The sequence below is a fragment of the Cervus canadensis genome, chromosome 15 (genome assembly GCF_019320065.1).
Source record: "Cervus canadensis isolate Bull #8, Minnesota chromosome 15, ASM1932006v1, whole genome shotgun sequence".
Lineage (NCBI taxonomy): Eukaryota > Metazoa > Chordata > Mammalia > Artiodactyla > Cervidae > Cervus > Cervus canadensis.
Genome location: NC_057400.1, coordinates 50,726,971 through 50,747,293, shown reverse-complemented (window position 1 = coordinate 50,747,293; position 20,323 = coordinate 50,726,971). Strand labels below are relative to the sequence as shown.

Sequence of the window (20,323 nt, the reverse complement as noted above, 5' to 3'; positions counted from 1 at the left end):
CATGTAAAATTTGAGCATCTCTTTACTTGTTAGCACTTGGGAATTATTCCTCTTTAATAACTTATTTGTATCTTTTTCCTTTAAAGATCAAATGGAATTTTTGTCCTAAATGCAGATTGATTTTGGGTTATTGAGATGTTTATAAGATTAGGTTGTCTCATCTAAGTACATGAAATGTCTCTCCATTTGTTCAGTTCTCTCTGTAGAGTTCTACAGAAATTTTGGCTGTTTTTATGAATTTTTTGGGCTTATTTCTGGATACTTGAAAGTTTTTGTGGCTGAAGTATTTTTTATTATATTTTCTAGTTGGCTCTTGGTGACCTAGGAGGTTTTTTATTTTTATAGAGTGGTGTTGTATTTAGTAGTCTTACTTTGGTCTCTTTTATTGGTTATACTACTTTGTTGATTATTTAGATTTGTCCAAGAGAAATTGTTAGTTTCCCCAAATTACAGTTTTATTTCTTATACTTCATATATATATGTGTGTGTGTGTGTGTGTGTATATGTATATATATTCCTTATATTGGTCATGAGCTTCAGTACTATGTCTTGTCCTGTTCAAGAGGAATCATCTAAAGTTTCTCCATTAAGTGTAATGTTTGCTGTAGGTTATGTGTATATAACTATGACCACATAGCAGAAGAGCTTTTCCATTCCTGGTTAGTTAAGAAATTTTTGTTCATTTGTTTTAAAAATAGTAAGTGTAACAAATTTAAAAAAAAAATTGAACTTTGCATTTCTGGGATAAACCCAACTTGGTTATGATATACTATTTTAAAAATACTTTATTAGATTTAATACATGACTAGCTATTTTAGTTAGGATTTGTACATTTATGGTTATAAGAGAAATAGATACACAGACCTGAAGAGTAATATTTTAGTGAGTTTTGACAAATGTGTACACTTGTAGTAATCCACATTCCTTTTAAGATGTACAACATTTTCATCATACCACCTTGTCTGCTTTATAAAACAGTATCACACTAGCCCCATAAAGTGAACTATTTTTTTGCTATTTTGATTTTTTTCAACATTGTATATATGGTAGAAAATGTTCATGGGAAGATGAGTAGACGTTTACCTATAAAACTGTCTTGTCCTGGGGTTTGTTGTGAAGAGAGCACTATCATTTAAACTTCATTAATATTAATTAGCTTATTAATCTATTTCAGATCTTTTCAGACTTATTAGTGGATAGTTATAACACTTTAAAAAATCTCAATTCTTATTCATTTCTGTTTATTCTTTAAGATTCTCCTTTTCTGTTCATTCCTGCCAGAGCTCTAATTAAGTAACTGTTGCAAAGAATTGGTCTTAATCTGTTTCACTTTATTTTCCTCATTGATTTCTGTCATCATAATTTACTTGTTGGATTTGCTCTGTGGCTCTTCTTCCAGCTTTTGAGTTGAATGAGTTAGATTATTTTTATGATACATAATTAATACACAATAAAATTTACAGATTTTAAGTGACTTGTGCTGTAAGTTTTGTGAATGCATAAAATTGTGTAACCTCCACCACAATTAGGCTGTAAAATAGTTCTCAAAATATTCCCCCATGCCCTTTTGTACTCTGCCCTTTAGGTTGCCTCTGGCAACCACTGATTTGTTTACTGTTTTTATAGTTTTGCCTTTGCAAGCCTGTCATATAAATGGAGTCAGTATTGTAAATATGTAGCCTTAGATTCTGACTTCTTTTATCTTAGGAAAATGCATTCCTTTGAGATTCATCCATTGTTGTAATGTTATCAATAGTTAATTTTTATTGTTAAATAGTATTCTATTGTATAAAATAATGATTTATTGATACAGTTTTTTAAGTTCTTATTAAAATATAGTTGGTTTACAGTGTTGTGTTTCAGGTGTACAGCAAGGTGATTCCATTATACATACATGTATATTTTTCTTTATGTTCGTTTCCATTATAGATGATTACAAAATATTGAGTGTAGTTCCCTCTGCTATAGAGTAGGTCCTTGTTGGTTATCTGTTTTTTATATTGTAGCTTGTAAAAATATACCACAGTTTTTTTTTAATCCATTTCTACTAGATAAAGAACATCTAGGTTATTTTAAGTATTTTAAGGATTACAAATACAGTTACAATAAACATTTGTATATTCACTCCTTAAGTGTAGCTATTTTGAGATCTTCTTTTGTTATAGAATTAAATTTTTTGCATTGCTTTTTGAAAATATAGTTTGTGTGGCATCAGTCCTGAAATGTGCCCTGTTTTATAAACATTTCATATCTAATAGCTTCTAATTGTATTTGTTCAGATCTTGGATATCTCCTTGTATTGTCAGCTTGAGCTGTCTTTTTTTGAGGGAGGTATTTTTAAATCTTTAATTGTGATTATTGAGGTATGCATTTCAGCTTGTTTATCAGTTTTGGCTTGATATATTTTGATGCTACCTTTTTACATGCATATATCTTCTTTGGTTCTTTTCATGACTACATAATTATTTTTTTAAAAATATTTGTTTTTTTAGATCTTAGGAATACTGTCCTCAGCTTTGTTTTGTACTCATGTGTATATACGCATCTCTGTCATCTCTTTCAAGTATCATTGGTCTCAAATGTGAACAGACCTGTGGCTGATTCATGTTGCTGTTTGGTAGAAACTTAACACTGTAAAGCAGTTTTTCTTCAATTAAAAAAAAAAAAGATGAAAACTGTAAACAGACCTTTTCAAAGAACCTTACTTCATTTTAGTGGGGAATGGTACTTAGGAACCAAGCTAGGTATGCTTAATGTTATGTGGCAATCTCTTAAAAGAGTGTCAGCTAATGTAGGAAGAATATAGACTCAGAAAATCAACACAGTGTTTCCCAGTACTGATTAAGTTAAGGATCATCAATGCATGCTAAAACCATTTAGTAAAATGTTTTGGAGAACAGTGCTTCACAAGGATTCAAAGTTTCACTCTATTGTTGTTCAGTTGCCAAGTCATGTCACAACTCTGTGACCTCATGAACTGTAGCATACCAGGCTTCCCTGTCCTTCACTATTTCCCAGAGTTTGCTCAGACTCATGTTCATTGAATCATTGATGCCATCCAATCCAACCATCTTACCATCTGTCGCCCCTTTCTCTTGCCCTCAGTCTTTCACAGACTGAGGGACTTAGCCAGTGAATCATCTGTTCACATCAGGTGGTCAAAGTACTGGAGCTTCAGCATCAGTCCTTCCAGTGAATATTCAGGACTGATTTCCTTTAGGATTGACTGGTTTGATATTGCAGTCCAAGGGACTCTCAAGAGTCTTCTCCAGCACCAGTTCATCAATTCTTCAGTACTCAGCCTTCTTTATGGTCCAACTCTCACATTGTTACATGACTACTGGAGAAACCATAGCTTTGACTATACGGACCTTTGTCTCTGCCTTTTAATACGCTGTCTAAGTTTGTCATTGCTTCTCTTCCCAGGAGCAAGCATCTTTTAATTTCATGACTGCAGTCACCATGTACAGTGAATTTAGAGCCCAAATCTGTCACTGTTTCCATTTTCTCCCATCTATTTGCCATGAAGTGATGTGACCTGATGCCATGATCTTCGTTTTTTGCATGTTGAATTTTAAGCCAGCCTTTTCACTCTGCTGTTTCACTTTCATCAAGGGGCTCTTCAGTTCCTCTTCACTTTCTGCCATTAGAGTGGTATCATCTGCATATCTGAGGTTGTTGTTATTTCTTTTCTCAATCTTGATTCCAGCTTGATTCATCCAGCCTGGCATTTCACATGACATACTCTGCATAGAAGTGAACTAAGCTGGAGAACAATATACAGCCTTGACTTGCTCCTCTCCCCAGTTTTGAACCAGCCCTTTGTTCCATGTCCAGTACTGACTGTTGCTTCTCGTCCTGCATACAGGTTTCTCAGGAGGCAAGTAAGATGGTCAGGTATTGCCATCTCTTTAAGAATTTTCGTTTGTTGTGATCCACACAGTCAAATGCTTTAGTGTAGTCAGTGAAGCAGATGTTTTTCTGAAATTCCCTTGTTTTTCCTATGATCCATCAGATGTTGGCCGTTTGATCTCTGGTTCCTCTGCCTTTTCTAAATCCAGCTTGTACATCTGAAAGTTCTTGATTGACGTACTGCTGAAGCCTAGCTTGAAGGATTTTGATCACAGTCTTGCTAGCATGTTAAATGAATGCAACTGTATGATAATTTGAACATTCTTTGGTGTTACCTTTCTTTGGAACTGGAATGAAAACTGACCTTTTCCAGTCCTATGGTCACTGCTGAGTTTTCCAAATTTGCTAGCGTATTAAGTATAGCACTTTAACAGAATCACGTTTTAGGATTTGAAATAGCTCAACTGGAGTTCCATCACCTCCACTAGCTTTGTTCATAATAATGCTTCCTAAGGCCCACTTGACTTTACACTGTAGGATGTCTGGTTATAGATGAGTGACCACACCATTGTGGTTATCTGGGTCATTAAGACCTTTTTCGTATAGTTCTTCTGTGTATTTTTGCCTGTTCTTCTTAATCTCTTCTGCTTCTGTTAGGTCCTTGCTGTTTCTGTCCTTCATTGTGCCCATCTTTGCAGGAAATGTTCCTTTGGTATCTCTTTTTCTTGAAGAAATCTCTAGTCTTTTCCATTCTGCTGTTTTTCTCTCTTTCTTTGAATTGTTTACTTAAGGTGACTTTCTTATCTCCTTGCTATTCTTTGGAACTCAGCATTCAGTTGAGTATATCTTTCCCTTTCTCCTTTGCTTTTTTTCTTTCTTCGTTTCTCAGCTATTTGTAAGCCCTCCTCAGATAACCACTTTGCCTTCTTGCATTTCTTTTTCTTGGGGATGGTTTTGGTCACCACCTCCTGTGCAGTGTTGCAAACCTCCGTCCATAGTTCTTCCGGTGTTCTGTCTGCCAGATCTAATCCCTTGAATCTATTCGTCATCTCCACTGTAATCATACAGGATTTGATTTAGGTCATACCTGAATGGCCTAATGGTTTTTCCTACTTTCTTCAATGTGAGCCTGAATTTTGTATTAAGGAGCTGATGTTCTAAGCCCCAGTCTGCTCCAAGTCTTGTCTTTGCTGACTGTATAGAGCTTCTCTACCTTTGGCTGCAGAGAATATAATCAATCTGATTTCAGTATTGACCATCTGGTAATGTCCATGTGTAGAGTCGTCTCTTGTGTTGTTGGAAGAGGGTGTTTGCCATGACCAGTGTATTTTCTTGGCAAAACTCTGTTAGCCTTTGCCCTGCTTCATTTTGTACTCCAAGGCAAACTTGCTCAGTACTCCGGGTATCTCTTGACTTCCTGCTTTTGCATTCCAGTCCCTTATCATGAAAAGAACATCTCTTTTGGGCATTGGTTCCAGAAGGTCTTGTAGGTCTTCATAGAATTGTCAGCTTCTTTGGCATTAGTGTTTGGGGCATAGACTTGGATTATTGTGATGTTGAATGGTTTGCCTTGGAAATGAACCGAGATCATTCTGTCGTTTTTGAGATTGCACTAAGTACTGCATTTTGGACTCTTTTGTTGGGTATGAGGCTACTCCATTCCTTCTAAGGGATTCTTGCCAACAGTAGTAGATATAATGGTCATCTAAATAAAATTTACCCATTTCCATCCTTTTTAGTTCACTGATTCCTAAAATGTTGATGCTCACTCTTGCCATCTCCTGTTTGACCACATCCAATTTACCTTGATTCATGGACCTAACATTCCAGGTACCTATGCAATATTGTTCTTTACAGCATCAGACTTTACTTTTACCACCAGTCACATCCACAGCTGGGGGTCCTTTCTGCTTTGGCCCAGCCTCTTTATTCTTTCTGGAGCTATTTCTCTAGTCCTTTCCAGTAGCATATTGGACACCTACCATCCTGAGGGGCTCATCTTTCTGTGTAATATCTTATGCCTTTTTATACTGTTCATGAGGTTCTCATTGCAAGAATACTGAAGTGGTTTTCCATTTCCTTCTCCACCCTATAGATTAGTTACTAATTATAAAAGAGCAAATGTGCCTTTAAAGTAGAGAGATGTGTTGGTTTCCACCCTAGTAAATAAAGTTAAGCTTTGCACTGGTCATGTCACAGAGAGCTTGACATTATGTGCATCTTGAGGGTGATGTAATAGGAATAACACTCATCACCTCTAGTTTTCATTGCAGAAATGTTTGATTTGAATTCAATCATGAGGAAACAGCCCTGGGGCATCCTGGAGGCCAGCGCCATGAAGAGCAAACAGAAGTGGAGGGACCGTTCTCGGTCAGATGAGACAAGAGAGACTTACTTACTCGCCAAATGCATTGTGTGACTCTAGATCCTGATTTCCTCCTGGATTGGGAGAAAAACAACTTTAAAGGGCATTTTTGAGACAACAGGGAAAATTTGAGTGTGGAGTGTATGTTGGATGATGATACCGCACTAGTGTTGGTTTTGTTGTTCTTTCGGGGATAAGCTTGTATTTTAAAATACTTACTTATATTTAATAGTACAGGTAAAGATTAGAGAGGGCTTCCCTGGTGGGCTCAGTGGTGAAGAACCCGCCTGCTGTTGCAGGAGATGTGCGTTCGATGCCTGGGTTAGGAAGATCCCCTTGAGGAGAAAATGACAACCCACTCCAGTATTCTTACCTGGGATTTCCCATGGACAGAGGAGCCTGGCAGGCTACAGTCCATGGGGTATTGAAAGAGTCAGACACGGCTTAGCAAATAGACAATAACAAACAAAACCTTATAGGATGTCAGATAGTGGTGAGCAATGACCCTTACAGTGTTTTTATTTGGATTGATTGTGATAACGTGCCTGTAAAATGCATTGTTAATAGTAGGCAGATTTTAATAATAGTTAACACCAGGAGTTTGTAATATGGAAATGAAACCATTTGAAGAATCAAATTTCTGTTAATGATCATGCTCTGAGAGAAGAAGAATGAAGGAGAAAGATAAGAAAATCATCTAGGAATACAGAATAGTTCAAGATTTGATTTTTCTATAGAGAAAAATAGGCTTATGTTTGCTGAAAGTAAGAAAGGAATAAGCAGAAGAGCAGAGATACTATACACAGAACTTTTACTATGATGGGGTATAAGAGGAGGAACAAAAAAACTTAGTCTAATAAATATGAGGAAGAAAGAGGAAATATTTTTACCTGCTTTTATGTAATATAGTAGAAGTAAAGCCAAGTGTATATTATGATAAAAAATGAGAATCTATCTTTAGGCAATTGACAGGAAACATACCCCCAAAATGACAAAGATTGGAATTAACCAGAAGGAAAATATTTCAGATAATCATAAAAGACAGTAGAATCAAATACAAATTTGAGATCAGTATCTCCTCAACTTCAGACTCTTACGAAGACTTACCATCACAATTAAAATGAAATGCTTTTAGTAGATCTTCTGATTTAGCTGTAGACTAACTACCCTATTTGACTAACTGTGCCGCTACTGCACTCACACTGGTTTATTTGCCAGTTGCCTCAAATGTACTTATCTAACTTCAGGTTTCTGCTCAAATGTCACCTCTTTACATAGGCATTCTATGATGCTCTGTGTATGATATTCCTGTACCACTCTCCCTTTCTCCACTTAATTTTTAAGAAGTACTTACTGGTTTCTTACATGTTACTAAATACTTACATGTTTGTTTATTGTCTGTTTCCCTTCTTGTAGTGTAAACTTCATGAGTACTTGAATCTAAGTCTTTTTCTATTATATCCCTAGCATCTACGACAATAGTAAGGCCCTAAATAATTATTTTTGAATGTGTGAAAGTGTTAGTCGCTTAGTTGTGTCTGATTCTTTGCCATGCCATGAGCTGTAGCCTGTCAGGCTCCTCTGTCTGTGGGATTCTCCAGGCAAGAATAGTGGAGTGGGTAGCCATTCCCTTCTTCAGGGGATCTTCCTGACCCAGGTCACCTGCATTTCAGGCAGATTCTTTGCAATCTGAACCAACAGGGTATCCCTTTGAATGCATGAATGAGTATCAGATGAAATAGTCTTGAAAAGCTTGAATGGAACAAAGGTAGATACTATTTAAGGATTGTGCTGTGCTGTGCTTAGTTGCTTAGTTGTGTCTAACTCTGTGACTCCATGGACTGTAGCCTGCCAGGCTCCTCTGTCCATGGGGATTCTCCAGGCAAGAATATTAGAGTGGGTTGCCATGCCCTCCTCCAGGGTATCTGGCTAACCCAGGGATCAAACCCAGGTCTCCCAAATTGCAGGCGGATTCTTTACTGTCTGAGCCACCAGGAAGAAAGATATGACAGTTATGAACTTTTATATATCAGACAGTTCCAAAAGTACATGTTGAATTTTTTTAAAGTAGAGCTATATTGAGGGGTTTTAATAAAGTTCTTTTGGATTATGTTAAAAAATATATAAAAGAGCAAGGCCATAGGATTTGTACAATATGATCATACACACAATAATCAGTACTCTTCATTCAAAGATTCTGTTATTACAAATTCACATACTTGCTAAAATTTATTTGTAACTTCAAAACTAAAACTTCCATTGCTTTTCCTGGTTATTCAAGGGCCTGCACATATGCAGAGTGGTGAAAGTTTTGAGTCACCTGAGGCTAAACAAAGTGACACTCTGCCTATATTTTAAACTCTTACACTACAAGCAAGTTATTCTTCTCTCAGTTTACTTGATGCCATATTTCTCCACATTTTTGTGCTTTTTATTGGTAGTTTTCCTGTTTAAAATAGCCCCTCAGAGTTGTAGCAAAGTGTTGTGTAGTGTTCTAAGCACAAGAAGACTGTGATGTGCCTTAGGGAGAAAATATGCTTGTTAGATTAGCTTCATTCAGGCATGAGTTATAGTGTTGTTTGCCATGCAATCAGTGTGACAGTATATATTAAATAAGGTGTCTAAGCAGAAGCACACTTTTATATAAAACAAGGTTATGTATTGATTGGTTGGTGAAATTGTGATGAGAACCTTTCAGGAACCTAATCCTGTAGTTCTCTTAGCATCAGTAATTTATCATTTGCTAATTCAGTGTTCATCACTGATAACGAACACTAGAAGAGAGAGAATTTATATTCTGTCATATGGTACTTCTTTTCTCTTAATCCCAATATTGCGTCACCTGTTTATTTTACTTGCCCCAGATCCTTGTGGCATGAGTTTGTGGCTCTGTTGCAGGATTATAGGTAGAAAGTAAAGGTACATGTTGTAAATTATACTGATGTGAAGTTACAGTGTATCTATCATTTTGGGATAAAGAGCCAATGTAAAGATTTGTTTTCTTATATTACATAGTAAAGAATTACACACAATTTAAAGAATAAGAAAGTTGATTATTTAAAGTATCATTGAAGATACTTTGGAAGTAAAAATTTATCAGGAAGCAGGAGAAGCTGTGATGCCAGTGAGCTAAACTCTTCATCTTTCATGGCAAGGTCCATAAAGAATTATTGAAATGTAGTATTATACTGTATAGTGGAATACTCCGCACCTGTTTGAAAGTAAGTAGCAAAGGAAAACAGGAATGAAGCTATCTACATGTTGATTTGGAGTTTTTCCAATGTGTATTAACAGAAAAGAAAGCAATACAGGATAATTACCTCTTGAGTAAGAAGGGAGAAATCAATGAACATATATTTAATTTGTTAGTGTAGATATAAAGCCTTAGAAATATGATAAGGAATGAAGTAGCTTGCATTGCCTGTTGAAAATTTGAATTGAAAACAGTTTTTTAAAAAGTGGTTGCCTCAAGGTCAGTTCAGTTCGGTTTAGTCGCTTAGTCATGACTGCAGCCCGCCAGGCCTCCATGTCCATCACCAGTGCCCAGAGTTTACTCAAACTCATGTCCATTGAGTTGGTGATGCCATCCAACCATCTCATGCTGTCATCCTCTTCTCCTCCCGCCTTCAATCTTTCCCAGCATCAGGGTCTTTTTAAATGAATCAGTTCTTCACATCAGGTGGCCAAAGTATTGGAGTTTCAGCTTCAGCATCAGTCCTTCCAATGAATATTCATGACTGATTTCCTTTAGGATGGACTGGTTGGATCTCCTTGCAGATCTCAAGTCTTCTCCAACACCGCAATTCAAAAGCATCAATTCTTGGCGCTCAGCTTTCTTTATAGTCCAGCTTTCACATCCATACCTGACTCCTGGAAAAACCATAGCTTTGATGAGATGGACCTGTGTTGACAAAGTCATGTCTCTACTTTTTAATATGCTGTTTAGGTTGGTCATAACTTCCAAGGAGTAAGCATCTTTTAATTTCATGGCTGCAGTCACCATCTGCAGTCATTTTGGAGCCCCCCAAAATAAAGTCTGTCACTGTTTCCATTGTTTCCCTATCTATTTGCCATGAAGTGATGGGACTGGATGCCATGATCTTAGTTTTCTGAATGTTGAATTTTAAGCCAACTTTTTTACTCTCCTCTTCACTTTCATTGAGAGGCTCTTGAGTTCTTCACTTTCTGCCATAGGGTGATGTCATCTGCATATCTGAGGTTATTGATATTTCTCCCGGCAATCTTGATTCCAGCTTGTGCTTCATCCAGCCCAGCATTTCTCATGATGTACTCTGCATATAAGGTAAGTAAGCAGGGTGATAATATACAGCCTTGATGTACTCTTTTCCCCATTTGGAACCACTCCATTGTTCCATGTCCAGTTCTAACTGTTGCTTCTTGACCTGCATACAGATTTCTCAGGAGGCAGGTCAGGTGATCTGGAATCCGCATCTCTTTAAGAATTTTCCACAGTTTGTGGTGATCCACACAATCAAAGGCTTTTGTGTTGTCAATAAAGCAGAAGTAGATGTTTTTCTGGAACACTCTTGCTTTTTTGATGATCCGGCGGATACTGGCAATTTGATCTCTGGTTCCTCTGCCTTTTCTAAATCCAGCTTGAGCATCTGGAAGTTCATGGTTCATGTACTGTTGAAGCCTGGCTTGGAGAATTTTGAGCATTACTTTGCTAGCTTGTGAGATGAGTGCAATTGTGCAGTAGTCTGAACATTGTTTGGCATTGCCTTTCTTTGGGATTGGAATGAGAACTGACCTTTTCCAGTCCTGTGGCCACTGCTGAGTTTTCCAAATTTGCTGGTATATTGAGTGCAGCACTTAACAGCATCATCTTTTAGGATTTGAAATAGCTCAACTGGAATTCCATCACCTCTACTAGCTTTGTTCATAGTGATGCTTCCTAAGGCCCACTTGACTTCGCATTCCATGACGTCTGGCTCTAGGTGAGTGATCACACCATCATGCTTATCTGGGTCATGAAGATCTTTTTTGTATAGTTCTTCTGTGTATTCTTGCCACCTTTTCTTAATATCTTTTGCTTGCATTAGGTTCATACCATTTCTGTCCTTTATTGTGCCCATCTTTGCATGAAAAGTTCCCTTGGTACCTCTAATTTTCCTGAAGAGAGCTCTAGTCTTTCCCATATTATTGTTTACCTCTATTTCTTTGCATTGATCACTGAGGAAAGCTTTCTAATCTCTCCTTGCTATTCTTTGGAATTCTGCATTCAAATGGGCATATCTTTCCTTTTCCCCTCAGTAGAGTAGGACTGATCCGGGAGGGAAAAATTAACATTTCTGTAATGAAATTTTTTCTATGTGCTTGTGTTACTTGTATGTTTTAAAAACTATCTCGTGAATATTTGCAAAAATTTTTTCAGCTTTGAAGGCTTGAAAAGTCTGTGAGTTTGTGCTTGCATGTGTGCTTACTGTATATCTGAATGTATAAATGATTACATAATCATTTATATATTTTGTTAAGCTCTCACCCCCACACTCTTTTCCTTAATAACTTGAAACTTTTTGTATTGCAATATAATTCATACACTGTAAAATTGACTCTTTGAAAGTGGATTGTTCAGTGGTATCTAGTATATCACACGGTTGTTCAGCCATCACCACTAATTCCAGAATATTTTTATCACCCTCATAGGAAACCCTATAAACATTTACAGCAACTCCTCATTTTCCGGCTTTCTTCCCCTGCCCTGTGTCCCCTGGCAACCACTTGTCTACTTTCTGTCTCTGTGGATTTGCCTCTTCTGAATGTTTCATATAAGTGGAGTCAGTCATACAGAACATTGCGTTTTGTGTCTGTGGCAGGTTTTCTCACCTTGTTGAATATTTTCAAGGTTCATGAATATTGTAGTATGTATTAGTACTCATTTCTTTTTATTACCAGATGTTTCATTATATTGATGTGTTTCACATTTTGTATATCCATTCACAGTTGGTGGACATTTAGGTTGTTTATATTTTTTACAGGAATAATGCTGCTGTGAACATTCTGATACAAGTTTTTGTGTAGACATGTGTTTTCAGTTCTCTTAGGTATATACCAAGGAATGTAATTACAGCATGGTGATATTGACAGAGGAGAGAAAATAGACGAGTGGAACAGAATAGGGTCCAGTAGCAGAGCCATTCATATACATTAACTTAATATATGACAAAGGTGACTTTGCAGTGCAGTGGGTAAAGTGAGGTCTTTTATAATAGATAATGCTGGATCAATTGAATACCCACATGAAAAAAAATGACTCAGATCACCACTCCTTGCCATCATAGAAAAATCAATTGCAAGTGACTTGTAGATCTGAATATGAAAAATAAAAACAGTAAAGCTTTAATAAGAATAATGATGGATTCACAAATGGGTCACAAAAGGCTATAGTCATAAAGGAAATCATTTGATAAATGCAGCCATGTTCAAATGATACCAATATATGAGTGAAAGGGAAAATCATAGAGGATTCATACCCAGAATATGTAAAGAATTCCTACAGCTCAAGAAGGAAAAAGACATACAAGGGTCAGAGCTTTAAAAGCCTGTAAGGAAAATTAGATGAAGCATTCCCCATTTTTTTAATCCTACATTCATTCTTCATAGAGGTAATATTTCTCACCTATAGCTTTTTATTATACTATATATGTTTTACTTTGTATGTTTATATTTCTCAATAAGATTATTACAGTTCTTTGTGGGTTTTTCAGTTTTTTTTTATATTTATTGACTTCCTTTTATAAACGATGAGGTGTAACACTTATATTATCCAACCCTCAAGCTTCCACAACCCTATCCTAATTTAGATATATTTTAGTTTTTGGTTAGATAATTATTTCATTGTTTATATCATGACTGTAAATTTTATTCACAGCTGTGAGATTCCATGATTATGTTTCTGTTAATACTGTTGTACAACTTTTTGTTTTTCCTAGAGTTGACTTATTTCTTTAGTTCATTAGTATTCATGTAAGCTTCCATATAATCTCTAGCAGATATGTATTAATCTTTTTTCAAATATGTTTATTTACCTGTTTTCTTCTTATTTTTCTGTCGGCATGGCCTCTGACCCATAGTTCAGTAGGTAAGGAATCTGCCTGCAGTGCAGGAGACCCAGGTTCGATCCCTGGGTCAGGAACATCCCCTGGAGAAGGAAATGGCAACCCACTCCAGTATCCTTGCCTGGAAAATCTCATGGACACAGGAGCCTGGTGTGCTGCAGCTCATGGTGTCGCAAACAGTCGGGGACAACTGAGCAACTAACATTTACTTACTTACAGCCTCTAAAATCTAGGCTAGTTACTCTCTGTGTCTTCTGTGTGCCTCTCATCCTGGAATCCCTCTTATTTATCTTCATGGGAATTCATTCTGTATCTGTCCCGTGTTTGAGCCCCTGTTTCTTTTTTTTTTTTTTTTTAATTAATTAATTAATTTATTTTTTCAGTGGGTTTTGTCATACATTGACATGAATCAGCAATAGATTTACACGTATTCCCCATCCCGATCCCCCCTCCCACCTCCCTTTCCACCCGATTCCTCTGGGTCTTCCCAGTGCACCAGGCCCGAGCACTTGTCTCATGCATCCCACCTGGAGCCCCTGTTTCTTAAATGCCCTATTTTTCTCATTCTTGGTTTATTCTTCTGTTTGTTGAAGCAGATAAATGGGTAGTCAGATATCTGAGACCTTGCGTATTGTCCTCTTCCCACTTAGCTATTAGTTTGGGTGTAGGATTCTAGGATGGAAATCATTTTAACAGAGTTTTGAAGGCATTGTTCCATTGCTTTCTAGCTTCCCGTGTTACTCCTGAGCACTCCAGTGCTCTTCTTATTCCTGATCTATGTAGATGTTCCTGTTTATTCTTCTCTATAAGCTTCACATCCTTGGCATTTAAATTCATTATAATGTGTGTTGGTAGAGATTCTCCTTGAACCAGTGTGCTTGATTCAGAAGTGTGTCCTTCCAATCCAGAAACTAATGTTTAACAGTTCTTTAAAAGTTTCTTCAGTTATTTCTTTGATAATTTTACCTCATTAATCTTTCTTTTTTCAGGAACTCTTATTTGGAACAGTGCCTCTTGGATAGATTCTCTAGTTTTCTTTTTTCTTTGACTTTTTTCTCTTCCTGGGAAGGTTTCTTCAGCTTTATCTTTGAATTCATCCAGTTTATTTTCTGTGTGTTTCTGCTGTCATGTTTTTAATTTCCAGGAGTGGTGGTTGTTTTTTTTTTTTTTTTTTGCGGCGGGGTGGGGGAGTGGAGGTGGGTGGGCGTTCACTCTCTCCTTTTTTTAATTTAAAAATTGTTTATTTATTTATTTGACTTTGACCACACTGTGCGGCATGCAGGACCTTAGACTCCAACCAGGGATGAAACTTGCTCCCCATGCAGTGGAGGTGTGGCGTATTAACTGCTGGACAGCCAGGGAGAGTCCTTTTGGGTTGTTCTTAAAATGTTTCATTTTCGTAGTTTGCTGTTACTAGGGTATTAGTGAAAGTTTTATTTTTGTTTGAATTTTTTTTTCTGCCTCCTGGGTTGTCTTTTTCCCGTGGGTTAAAAAAATTTTTTTTGTTTATATTTTTCAGATATCTGGTGATAACGGGGCCTTCTTCATATCTATACATTAGGCACTGGAACACTTAGTAGAAGTGTTGTTTGAGTAGGCAGGATTTGCTTCAGTAGGATGACTTGACTGGGTCGTTTTTCTGAGAGGTGTTTGATTCTTGGTCTCCGTAAGTCTTGTCTCTTAAACGATGGTTTGTTTTCCTAGAGAGAAATTCTGTAATCTTCAACCTGAAGAGTTTAAGTTTGGCTGCCACCTTTCTAGTTTAGCACAGAAAGTGCTGAGTGTCTTCATTTAGTGTGTAGCTGTGCACTTAAGACCTCTCTTTCCTCATCTGTGCCTTATGTGTCTCAGTCCAGGGTTCTCTTGGCTTACATTTTCAGAGGTGAAGTCTGACCTCCAATACCTATTGTGACAAACTAGCTGTCAGTCATATCCTTTTTTGTTCTAATGAATGTAATGTGTTATCTTTCTCTGACTGCTTTCAAGATTTTATTTTTTTTAATTGTAAGTTTTTTATTGAGGTATAAGTGATGTTTAAGATTACATGTAGATTAGATCACATGTGTACAATATAATGATTCCATATTTGTGTGTTACAAAGTGATCACCACATGATGTTAACATCACCATACATGGTTACAATTGTTTTCCTTGTGATGAGGGTTTTTAAGATTTACTTTCTTAGCAGCTTTCAAATATGCAAATACAGTATTATTAACTACTGTTGCCATGCTGTACATTATATCCTCAAGACTTATTTGTTTTATAAGTGGAAGTTTGTACCTTTTGACCCCATTTATCCATTTCTCCCGCATCCCCCACTTGTCTCTGGCAACCACCAATCTCTTCTCTATATCTTTGAGCTTGGGTTTTTAAATTTTTATTGTTTTTTAAGATTCCACACATAAGCAAAATCAGAAGGTATTTGTCTTTCTCTGACATATTTCACTTAGCATAGTGTCTTCAGGTTCTAAGTTGCCACAAATGGAAAGATTTCCCTTTTTCTTAATGGCTGAATAGTGTTCTTATATGCATACACACACACACACACACTCACCACATTTTCCTTATCCATTCATCAATTGATAGACAACTTAGGTTGCTTCCATGTCTTGTCTACTGTAAATAATGCTACAGTGAACATTGAGGTGCAGATATAATTTTGAGTTACTATTTTTATTTTCTTCAAATAAACATCCAGAAATGGAATTCCTGAAACATACCGTAGTTCTTGGCAAGGATATGGAGGCTCTCCAGGTGGATCAGTGGTAAAAAAATCTGCATGCTAATTCAGGAGACGTGGGTTCTATCCCTGGGTCAGGAAGATCCCCTGGAGGAGGAAATGACAACCCACTTGAGTATTTCTCCCTGGAGAATCTCATGGACAGAGAAGCCTGGTAGGCTACAGTCCATGGGGTCACAAAGAGTAGGACATGACTGAGTGTGGACACATGCACATGGTAGTTTTATAATTTTTTGAGGAAACCCCACACTGTTTTCCCTAGTGGCTGCACCAATTTACATTCCAACCAGCAGTGTAGGAAAGTTCTCTTGTCTCCACATCCTCACCAACACTTGTTATTTCTTGTCTTTTTGATAATGGCCACCCTAATAGGTATGAAGTGATACCTCACTGTGGTAAGATTTTTTCCTTTGGTTTTCAGCAGTTTGACCATGATGTACCTAGGCATGATTTTCTTTGTACTTATCTTGCTTGGGATCATCAGTGTGTAAATTTATGTCTTTCACCAGTGTTTAGAATTTTCTGCATGTTTCTTCAAAAAAATTTTTTTTGTTCTTTTCTCTCCTTCTGTGACTCCAAATTCATATGTTAGACTACTTAATAGTGTTTAGCAGATAACTTGCTTTTCATTATTTTTCTCTATTTCTTAGTTGGACTAATTTTTGATCTGTCTTCAATACTTTATCCATTCTCTGTTAAACCCATACTGTGAATTTTTATTTTAGAAAGTGAATTTTTCAGTTTGGTATTTCCATTTGGCTCTTTTTGACATTTTTATTTCTCTGCTGAAATTTCCAGTTTGTTCATTTAGTTACAAGTTTATTTTACCTTCTTGTCTTGAGCATGCTTACAGGTGGCTGCTTTAAGATCTTTGTCTGCTAATTTTAATATCTGGGTTACCTTGTGGTTGGCCTCTATTGATTGTCTTTTCTCTTGAGTATGGGTGTCATTTTCTTGTTTCTTCATATGCTTAGAAATTTTGTATTATATCCTGCATACTGTAATGATACATTGTAGTTACTCTGGGATTTAGTGTGTTTTATGGAGAGTGTTAGTATTTTGGTTATTCTTTGTATTTGCAAGCAGTTAACTTGGCTGAACTGAAATCTAAACTGTGTCTTCCTGAAGAGGATGGCAGCCGATGTCTCTCTGTTCATTTGTTTTAATCTTACTGGATGCTTAGAATCTGTTCCACTCTTGCATGGGTCAGTGACCAGCCAGAGACATGCGTACAGTTCTTGGTGGTTCTCTCTCTCTTTGTGGTTCTTTATTTTCCAGTATGTATCCTCTCACTTTGCAGTTACTGTGGCAGCTTCAAACTCCCCAATTTTCAAACCAGTAAGACTGCATCTTTTGATTCAAATTTCAGCTGCTCTGTGCAGCTCAATCTAGGGGTCTTCTCAGGCAAAAGCTGTAGAAATAGGAAACCCATCCAATTCTGTTTCTTCCTTCCAAATATTGTCTTCTAACCAGATTCTGCTTGTTTTTGATTGCTCAAGTGCCTTTAGGTAGTTGTTTTATATACTTTTTTTCTGGAATTTATTGTTGTCTGTGTGACTGTTGTTCTGATAAGAGATATTGGGTTATTACTGACGGCAGGGTCTGTGGAGTGTATATTTTTTTTGAAAGGTAAAAATCTCATGTTTTAAAAATAATTTAATTAATTTATGTATTTAACTATTTACTCCTTTCTGTATCTCACACACAGCAGTCTCGACAATGTGTATGCTATCACAGTGACCACAGAGATGATTGAAAATAGTGTAAAATTTTTTGCTTGGGCTTTCCATAAATTTCCATACCATAGTTTTTTTAAAATTTTGCATACATTTAGCCGTTAAATTTTATACTCTATTCCATGTACTTATCTAATCTGTGTCAGCAAGAATGTTATTGCTTGCCATCATGGGAGCAGTGTTTCCCAATTTTTGGCGTTTTGATAAGTTTCTGTGTCTTCCATGTGATGAAACATCAATTGTACCAAATATAAGATACTTTATTCATAGTTTTTTCCTTGAATATCTGAAATATGTTGCTCTGTTTTCTTCTGACATAAGTAAAAGTGTTGCCTTTGGAATATCAGATGTTGGCCTTCTGGGCTGAATTCTTAAGTGTACGTGGTGCTCCTTCAGTCAGTAGTTTCAGATTTTGGTTTTTGTTTTCAAAAAAGTTTTTTCAAATTATAGTCTTTACTAATTTGTTTTCTTGTGGTGGTGGTCTTTAAAGACTTCTGTTACTGGAATGTTGGATCCTTATTACTTTCTTTAAGTGATTGCTTTCTCTCACCCTTTTAATCTCTTCAGTTTGTTTGATTCCAAAACTCTTCCTCCTTTTTACCTTCTTGTTCTCTTAAAGCATTATGTGTTGTGTATATTTTCTCTTGGGTTCGTTCAGGTTTAATCTTCATTTTTGAAATTTTTTTTTTTTCAATTTCTGATACTTTCCTGAATTCCGTTACCTTCTTAGTTTTTTGACATCTGATTTGTGTTATTCTTTCATGTCTTGAGTCATTTTTCTAGCTCATTTTGAAATGGTTGGTTATAAATTCATCTATTTAGTGGGCATATTTTCCTGGTATGCTTTTATTATCAGAATGTAATTCTGTCTTATGCTTTTTTTCCCCTTATAATTTCATGTGATTGATTTACATCATTTTCTGTTGCTTCCTTTTTTGTGGTTTAGGGTGGCATTTCTTTTTTTTCCCCATTTTATTAGTTGGAGGCTAATTACTTTACAGTATTGTAGTGGTTTTTGCCATACATTGACATGAATTAGCCATAGATTTACATGTATTCCCCATCCCGATCCCCCCTCATGCCTCCCTCTCCATCCCATCCCTCTGGGTCTTCCCAGTGCACCAGCCCTGAGCACTTGTCTCATGCATCCAACCTGGGCTGGTGATCTGTTTCACCCTTGATAGTATACTCATTTCAATGCTATTCTCTGCTGTGGTACATATACACTATGGAATATTACTCTGCCATTAAAAAGAATTCATTTGAATCAATTCTAATGAGATGGATGAAACTGGAGCCCATTATACAGAGTGAAGTAAGTCAGAAAGATAAAGACCAATACAGTATACTAATGCATATATATGGAATTTAAAAAGATGGTAACGATAACCCTATATGCAAAACAGAAAAAGAGACACAGATGTACAGAACAGACTTTTAGACTTTGTGGGAGAAGGCGAGGGTGGGATGTTCGGAGAGAATAGGGTGGCATTTCTTACAGAGCTCCCTCTGCTGTTGTTTTTGGGAACTCTTCAGAAGTGTGGCATTTGCTTTCTAAGATTTCTAAGGCTTTGCTCTCTTCCCCACTATTCTCATTTCTTTATATTCATTATAGTCAATGCACTCAATTTTGATTCCATGCTCAGTAGTTTACGCTCATTGTGATGTTGTTAGTGAGAGGTCAGTTTAAAGAGTCCATAGAGGCTAACTGCCCCAACCTCAGACTTCAGGTAGATGCAGAAATCCTTCCAGTTAGAGCTGGTTGGGGAGTCTCTCTTCTCAGATGGGTCAGACACTGTGTTTCCTTCTGCTGCTTCTCATACAGTGCAGCTTCTGTTGGCGATTTGTTCCCATGTACTATTTTAGGGAAATTTATGGAGATTCCTTGTCACCCGGTTTTGTTGTAAATGTGGGTTTGGGTGTTTAGGGATGCTCAGAAACATTGCCACTGGTTCCATTGTCCCTGAATCTTTCTAATTTATCATTCTTTAATTTCTGTTTATGGTGTTGCCTGTTTCTAATTTGATAATCTTGTCTTAATTAGATTATAAATTCCTCTAAATAGTGCTTGAATCTTAGTTGAAGTGTTGTTTTATATTAAAAATAGCCTTTACAGCATAGCCCTGGACATATATGCAATATGTCATGTCAGTCATCAATTGGAAATTTGTCAGTCTAGTGTAATTATAGGCTAATTTGCAACCTTGTAATGGTAGGATTAATAGTTACTCTTACAGATTGAAGGGAAACATAGAGATATCAGCTGGCCTACCTGTCCATGAGGTTCATTCATATGTCCTCTTTGGCATATATGCTCTAGTCTGGTCTAAACATTCCTGCAAGACATTGATCTAATGTACTAATATTTCCAAAAAGTCCACAAAATAATAAGCATCATAGAAACATATAGTAACATAGAAAATGTTATCTGACAGAGTGATAGCTCGTTACTGTCACAGTCCCTGAATATTGTAAAAGAAATTTAGAAACTCTTCAGTGAAGCAGTTAAAATGGTCAAGTTAATATAAGATTCTTTTAAAAGACTAAT

At 36.6% G+C, this 20,323-nt stretch overlaps 1 protein-coding gene across 1 annotated transcript in view; it reads left to right on the top strand.

The window, feature by feature from the left end:
• Positions 1 to 20,323, top strand: part of TLK1 (tousled like kinase 1) — a 163,261-nt gene that overhangs the window by 59,312 nt on the left and 83,626 nt on the right. The window lies entirely within an intron of this gene.